At 55.3% G+C, this 6,681-nt stretch overlaps 1 long non-coding RNA gene across 1 annotated transcript; it reads right to left on the reverse strand.

The window, feature by feature from the left end:
* Nucleotides 1-355: 355 nt before the first annotated feature.
* On the reverse strand, nucleotides 356-1,551 carry LOC115385248 (uncharacterized). Its single transcript, XR_003931104.1, has 2 exons — nucleotides 1,409-1,551; nucleotides 356-1,068 (listed from the first exon to the last, which is right to left on the reverse strand). It is a non-coding gene; the product is annotated as an uncharacterized LOC115385248 (long non-coding RNA).
* Between the last annotated feature and the right edge of the window lie 5,130 nt (nucleotides 1,552-6,681).

Here is a 6,681-nt window from a genome sequence, read left to right on the forward strand (position 1 = left end):
TCCTCTGTGGTTCTCCTTGCGGTTCTCCTCTGTGGTTCTCCTCTGTGGTTCTCCTCTGTGGTTCTCCTCTGTGGTTCTCCTCTGTGGTTCTCCTTGTGGTTCTCCTCTGTGGTTCTCCTCTGTGGTTCTCCTCTGTGGTTCTCCTTGTGGTTCTCCTCTGCGGTTCTCCTCTGCGGTTCTCCTCGCGGTTCTCCTCTGTGGTTCTCCTCTGTGGTTCTCCTCTGTGGTTCTCCTCGCGGTTCTCCTCTGTGGTTCTCCTCTGTGGTTCTCCTCTGTGGTTCTCCTCGCGGTTCTCCTCTGTGGTTCTCCTCTGTGGTTCTCCTCTGTGGTTCTCCTCTGTGGTTCTCCTCTGCGGTTCTCCTCTGCGGTTCTCCTTGCGGTTCTCCTCTGTGGTTCTCCTCTGTGGTTCTCCTCTGTGGTTCTCCTCTGTGGTTCTCCTCTGCGGTTCTCCTTGCGGTTCTCCTTGCGGTTCTCCTCTGCGGTTCTCCTCTGTGGTTCTCCTCTGCGGTTCTCCTTGCGGTTCTCCTTGCGGTTCTCCTCTGCGGTTCTCCTCTGTGGTTCTCCTCTGTGGTTCTCCTCTGTGGTTCTCCTCTGTGGTTCTCCTTGCGGTTCTCCTCTGTGGTTCTCCTCTGTGGTTCTCCTCTGTGGTTCTCCTCGTGGTTCTCCTCTGTGGTTCTCCTCGTGGTTCTCCGGGCGCGGCGCCTGGGTAAACATCAGCTGTTTCCACTTTGCGGCGCCGTGACTCCCAGCATTCCTCTCATTACGGTTCCTGAAGGTTCCGAGGACCTGATCTCATTACCGGGACGTGGGTCATGAGGCTGCAGCGTCTCCGTCTCACCTCCACGTCCCCGGGTCAGCCGTCCACCCCGGGTTCTCCTCAGTCCCGGCAGAACCACACCGTGTCCCTCGGATCAGGTTCTGGAGCGTCGGTTCTACCTGAAGGACGGTGGAACCTCTGCTGTCTTCTTACTCTGTCCTCCTGTCTCTCTGTCCTCCTGTCTCTCTGTCCTCCTGTCCAGTGTTTAATTTGTAAGTCATGAGGTTCCGGAACGCATCCAGGAAACAGAGCTGGAAAAAAAAGAAAAGAAAGAAAAAAGAAAACAGCTGAAAACAACAGGAAATGTCCACAAACAACAAACAGTCCCGCGCTGAGGGACGGACAAACAACAAACAGTCCCGCGCTGAGGGACGGACAAACAACAAACAGTCCCGCGCTGAGGGACGGACAGGCTGGACTTCAAATAGCAACAGTGGAATCAATGCTCTGATGATTATTTACTATATATATATACATACATATATATATATCAGTGGTGGGCCGTCAGGGCCTGCAAGGCCTTCTCTGCTGGCCTAAAAGGTATCTGAATTACAGACTGATGTAAATTATATTTTGTCCATGAATACTTACTAAATGATTCCAAACGGTATGTTCCGTTCCTTTCATAGTCTTCCCGTGGCTGCGCTGCTTCCAGACATGTTTTTTTCATATTAAATCATTTAACCAATCAGATTTCAGGCATCATCTGTTGCTAGGGTCAAAGCAATCTGCCCGAGGCCTTCACTGTCCGTTCTGATGGCCCAGTGAAGTAAAGTGAAGCGTCAAACAGACAGCTGCTTCAACCAATCAGATTTCGAGTTGGCGACTCAGCGCCTTCTAGCTTCTAACAACAGCAGATCCAGAGATACGATGGATTTTGTTTACAAATAGTCGGGATTTTGGTGAGTAAAATGTTCCTCTTTTCCTAAATAATATTGCTGTTTCATTAAGTTGTTGATGCTCATTGTAAGTGCACAGATTTTTTTGTAGACAAAATAGTTATTGAGAGGTGGATTGGTTCAGGCTATATATATATATATATATATATATATATATATATATATATATATATATATACGTATATATATATGTACAGTATATATACTGTATATATACTGTATATATACTGTATATGTATATAAGGAGGCAACTGGATTTGGCGTCAGGCCAGTTGTTGTGTGTTTTTTTTGGCTCGTCAGCTGATCGTTACTCCTCAGCAACACCCTGAAGATAAACAACAGCCAGACACGACACCCAGCAGGACCACGTTCCCCGCCGCCACGCCGCTCAGATCCGTCCTCTCAGGACTGACCTGTCCTCAGTAACAGCCTGTCCATTCTGTCCCTCTGTCCTCTGTCAGCTTTAAACCTCCTGTCCTCCGTCTCAGGACTGGAGACGTGTCCCGTCCACTGACGATGGAGCTCGAAGGAATCCTTCAGAGCCAGCTAAGCTAACGGCTAAGCTACCAGCTAAGCTAACGGCTAAGCTAACGGCTAAGCTACCGGCTAAGCTAACGGCTAAGCTAACGGCTGACTGAGCTTCCACTGGATCAAAGAAATCTTCTGTTATCATTTAAATTTGGCGGCCTGAGAGCAGGCAGTGTCCTCACCATGTCCAACAGTCCAGGACGGTCCAGGTCCTCCTCCCTGTCTCCGTCCCCTGCTGCTGTTATTACCTCCGCCAGGAGGTTAAGTAATCACTGTGGTTTGTTGGTTTGTTATCAACATTACAGGAAAAGTAATGGACGGATTGCAATGAAGCTCTGTGGAAAGGGGGGTCCTGGGCTCACTCAGAATCCATTAAGTTTTGGTGACGATCCGGATCCCTGTCTGGATCCAGGAGTTTTTTAAAGGATTCTTTATCACTGAGAAATAGAGCAGTTTGTCACATAGTTGGGCAGGCCCGCCGACGGGGGGGACGAATGGGCAGAATTAAAGGTGGGGGGGCCATCCAGCACCCCACTCACGGCTCCCACCACAGCATGCAGGCACCGTGCCGCAGCGCGCCGCAGCTGTCCTCCTGTCTCTGTCCTCCTGTCCCTCTGTCCTCCTGTCTCTATCCTCCTGTCCCTCTGTCCTCATGTATCTGTCCTCCTGTCCCTCTGTCCTCCTGTCTCTGTCCTCCTGTCCCTCTGTCCTCCTGTCTATGTCCTCCTGTCTCTGTCCTCCTGTCCCTCTGTCCTCCTGTCTCTGTCCTCCTGTCCCTCTGTCCTCCTGTCCCTCTGTCCTCCTGTCTCTGTCCTCCTGTCCCTCTGTCCTCCTGTCCCTCTGTCCTCATGTCTCTGTCCTCCTGTCCCTCTGTCCTCCTGTCTCTGTCCTCCTGTCCCTCTGTCCTCCTGTCCCTCTGTCCTCCTGTCTCTGTCCTGCTGTCTCTGTCCTCCTGTCCCTCTGTCCTCCTGTCCCTCTGTCCTCATGTCTCTGTCCTCCTGTCCCTCTGTCCTCCTGTCTCTGTCCTCCTGTCCCTCTGTCCTCCTGTCTATGTCCTCCTGTCTCTGTCCTCCTGTCCCTCTGTCCTCCTGTCTCTGTCCTCCTGTCCCTCTGTCCTCCTGTCCCTCTGTCCTCCTGTCTCTGTCCTCCTGTCCCTCTGTCCTCCTGTCCCTCTGTCCTCATGTCTCTGTCCTCCTGTCCCTCTGTCCTCCTGTCTCTGTCCTCCTGTCCCTCTGTCCTCCTGTCCCTCTGTCCTCCTGTCTCTGTCCTGCTGTCTCTGTCCTCCTGTCCCTCTGTCCTCCTGTCCCTCTGTCCTCATGTCTCTGTCCTCCTGTCCCTCTGTCCTCCTGTCTCTGTCCTCCTGTCCCTCTGTCCTCCTCTCTCTCTGTCCTCCTGTCCCTCTGTCCTCCTGTCTCTGTCCTCCTGTCTCTGTCCTCCTGTCCCTCTGTCCTCCTGTCTCTGTCCTCCTGTCTCTGTCCTCCTGTCTCTGTCCTCCTGTCCCTCTGTCCTCCTGTCTCTGTCCTCCTGTCTCTGTCCTCCTGTCCCTCTGTCCTCCTGTCCCTCTGTCCTCCTGTCCCTCTGTCCTCCTGTCTCTGTCCTCATGTATCTGTCCTCCTGTCCCTCTGTCCTCCTGTCTCTGTCCTCCTGTCTCTGTCCTCCTGTCCCTCTGTCCTCCTGTCTCTGTCCTCCTGTCCCTCTGTCCTCCTGTCTCTGTCCTCCTGTCTCTGTCCTCCTGTCCCTCTGTCCTCCTGTCCCTCTGTCCTCATGTCTCTGTCCTCCTGTCCCTCTGTCCTCCTGTCCCTCTGTCCTCCTGTCTCTGTCCTCCTGTCCCTCTGTCCTCATGTCTCTGTCCTCCTGTCCCTCTGTCCTCCTGTCTCTGTCCTCCTGTCCCTCTGTCCTCCTGTCTCTCTGTCCTCCTGTCCCTCTGTCCTCCTGTCTCTGTCCTCCTGTCTCTGTCCTCCTGTCCCTCTGTCCTCATGTCTCTGTCCTCCTGTCCCTCTGTCCTCCTGTCTCTGTCCTCCTGTCTCTGTCCTCCTGTCTCTCTGTCCTCCTGTCTCTCTGTCCTCCTGTCCCTCTGTCCTCCTGTCTCTGTCCTCCTGTCCCTCTGTCCTCCTGTCCCTCTGTCCTCCTGTCTCTGTCCTCCTGTCCCTCTGTCCTCCTGTCCCTCTGTCCTCCTGTCCCTCTGTCCTCCTGTCAGCTGCAGGATTCAGAATCAATTAAAGTCAGAAATCCTGTGAAGACACAATCTGTCTGGAACCTGGTCCACTTCCTGGTCCACTTCCTGGTCCACTTCCTGGACTCGTCCTTCCTGGTCCAGCTCCTCCTCCTGTCCACATCCCAGCGTCCCCCGTCCCAACGCCACAACCACCAACACTGGCCCAGTTTCCATGGTGTTTTTTCAATCTGATTGTAAACAATCGTATTAAAGGCGTCGACACAGCGATCCACCACCAATCCTGGTTCTCCAGGGTCCTGGTTCTCCGGGGTGCTGGTTCTCCAGGGTCCTGGTTCTCCGGGGTCCTGGTTCTCCGGGGTCCTGGTTCTCCGGGGTGCTGGTTCTCCGGGGTGCTGGTTCTCCAGGGTCCTGGTTCTCCGGGGTGCTGGTTCTCCAGGGTCCTGGTTCTCCGGGGTGCTGGTTCTCCAGGGTCCTGGTTCTCCGGGGTCCTGGTTCTCCGGGGTCCTGGTTCTCCGGGGTCCTGGTTCTCCGGGGTGCTGGTTCTCCGGGGTGCTGGTTCTCCGGGGTGCTGGTTCTCCAGGGTCCTGGTTCTCCGGGGTCCTGGTTCTCCGGGGTCCTGGTTCTCCGGGGTCCTGGTTCTCCGGGGTCCTGGTTCTCCAGGGTCCTGGTTCTCCGGGGTCCTGATTCTCCGGGGTCCTGGTTCTTCAGAGTCCTGGTTCTCCGGGGTCCTGGTTCTTCAGAGTCCTGGTTCTCCGGGGTCCTGGTTCTCCGGGGTCCTGGTTCTCCGGGGTCCTGGTTCTCCGGGGTCCTGGTTCTCCGGGGTCCTGGTTCTCCGGGGTCCTGGTTCTCCAGGGTCCTGGTTCTCCGGGGTCCTGGTTCTCCGGGGTCCTGGTTCTCCAGGGTCCTGGTTCTCCGGGGTCCTGGTTCTTCAGGGTCCTGGTTCTTCAGGGTCCTGGTTCTCCAGGGTCCTGGTTCTTCAGAGTCCTGGTTCTCCGGGGTCCTGGTTCTCCGGGGTCCTGGTTCTTCAGGGTCCTGGTTCTTCAGGGTCCTGGTTCTCCAGGGTCCTGGTTCTCCGGGGTCCTGGTTCTCCGGGGTCCTGGTTCTCCGGGGTCCTGGTTCTCCGGGGTCCTGGTTCTCCGGGGTGCTGGTTCTCCGGGGTCCTGGTTCTTCAGAGTCCTTGTTCTCCGGGGTCCTGGTTCTCCGGGGTCCTGGTTCTCCGGGGTCCTGGTTCTTCAGAGTCCTGGTTCTCCGGGGTCCTGGTTCTCCGGGGTCCTGGTTCTCCGGGGTCCTGGTTCTCCGGGGTCCTGGTTCTCCGGGGTGCTGGTTCTCCGGGGTCCTGGTTCTCCGGGGTCCTGGTTCTCCGGGGTCCTGGTTCTTCAGAGTCCTGGTTCTCCGGGGTCCTGGTTCTCCGGGGTCCTGGTTCTCCGGGGTACTGGTTCTCCGGGGTGCTGGTTCTCCGGGGTCCTGGTTCTCCGGGGTCCTGGTTCTCCGGGGTCCTGGTTCTCCGGGGTCCTGCTGAAGCAGATGATACAGCTTGGTGATACAGCTGCCTGATACAGTAATTCTTGGTATTTTTGCTGTAACTTTACTTATTGCAGCTTTCAGACGACGGTTCAAGTCCGTCATCTCCGCTACGCTCGGCGGTGACGTCACTTCCGGTTTAGCCGCTGGAATTTGCCAAAAAAATTTGAAAACAAAAAACGGCAACGCTGATTGGCCGCATTGTCTTTCTATTGGCTCGTCCCCAGACCCCCAGCTACTAAATCCAAACGTGGCTGAGGAGTGGGCGGGGCTGGTTCACCAGGCGAGGACGTCCTGCTGCAGCTGTCTTTTACAGCTGCTTGGTGACATGTAGCCAGACACGCTTCACTCAGCTAAATCAAGGCGTCTCAGTCCCTCAACAGGTCGACACGGCCGACCTTTTTGAAAAGAAGCTCACATCGACGCCTTTCTGGGACGCAAACAGGTTAATCACCATGTCGAAGAAGTCGGGTAACTTTTGGATGAAGTCTGTCTGGATAGACAGCGTGAAGAGCATCAGTCCCAGCAGACAGTCCACCTGCTTCCTGCTGACGCCGCCAGAGCTGAACTTTCCTCCCTCCTTCCAACCCTGGCACCAGCAGCAGCCCCGCTGCGTTAACTCGCTGCTATTGGTCAAAAGTCAGTGGCAGTGGGCTAACTGAAGCTAGCCCGAAACGCTCAGTAAACCACGGGGGGCGGGACATGACACCTGTCAATCACTTACAAGAAGGAAATGAATG

Source organism: Salarias fasciatus, unplaced genomic scaffold (genome assembly GCF_902148845.1).
Source record: "Salarias fasciatus unplaced genomic scaffold, fSalaFa1.1, whole genome shotgun sequence".
NCBI lineage: Eukaryota > Metazoa > Chordata > Actinopteri > Blenniiformes > Blenniidae > Salarias > Salarias fasciatus.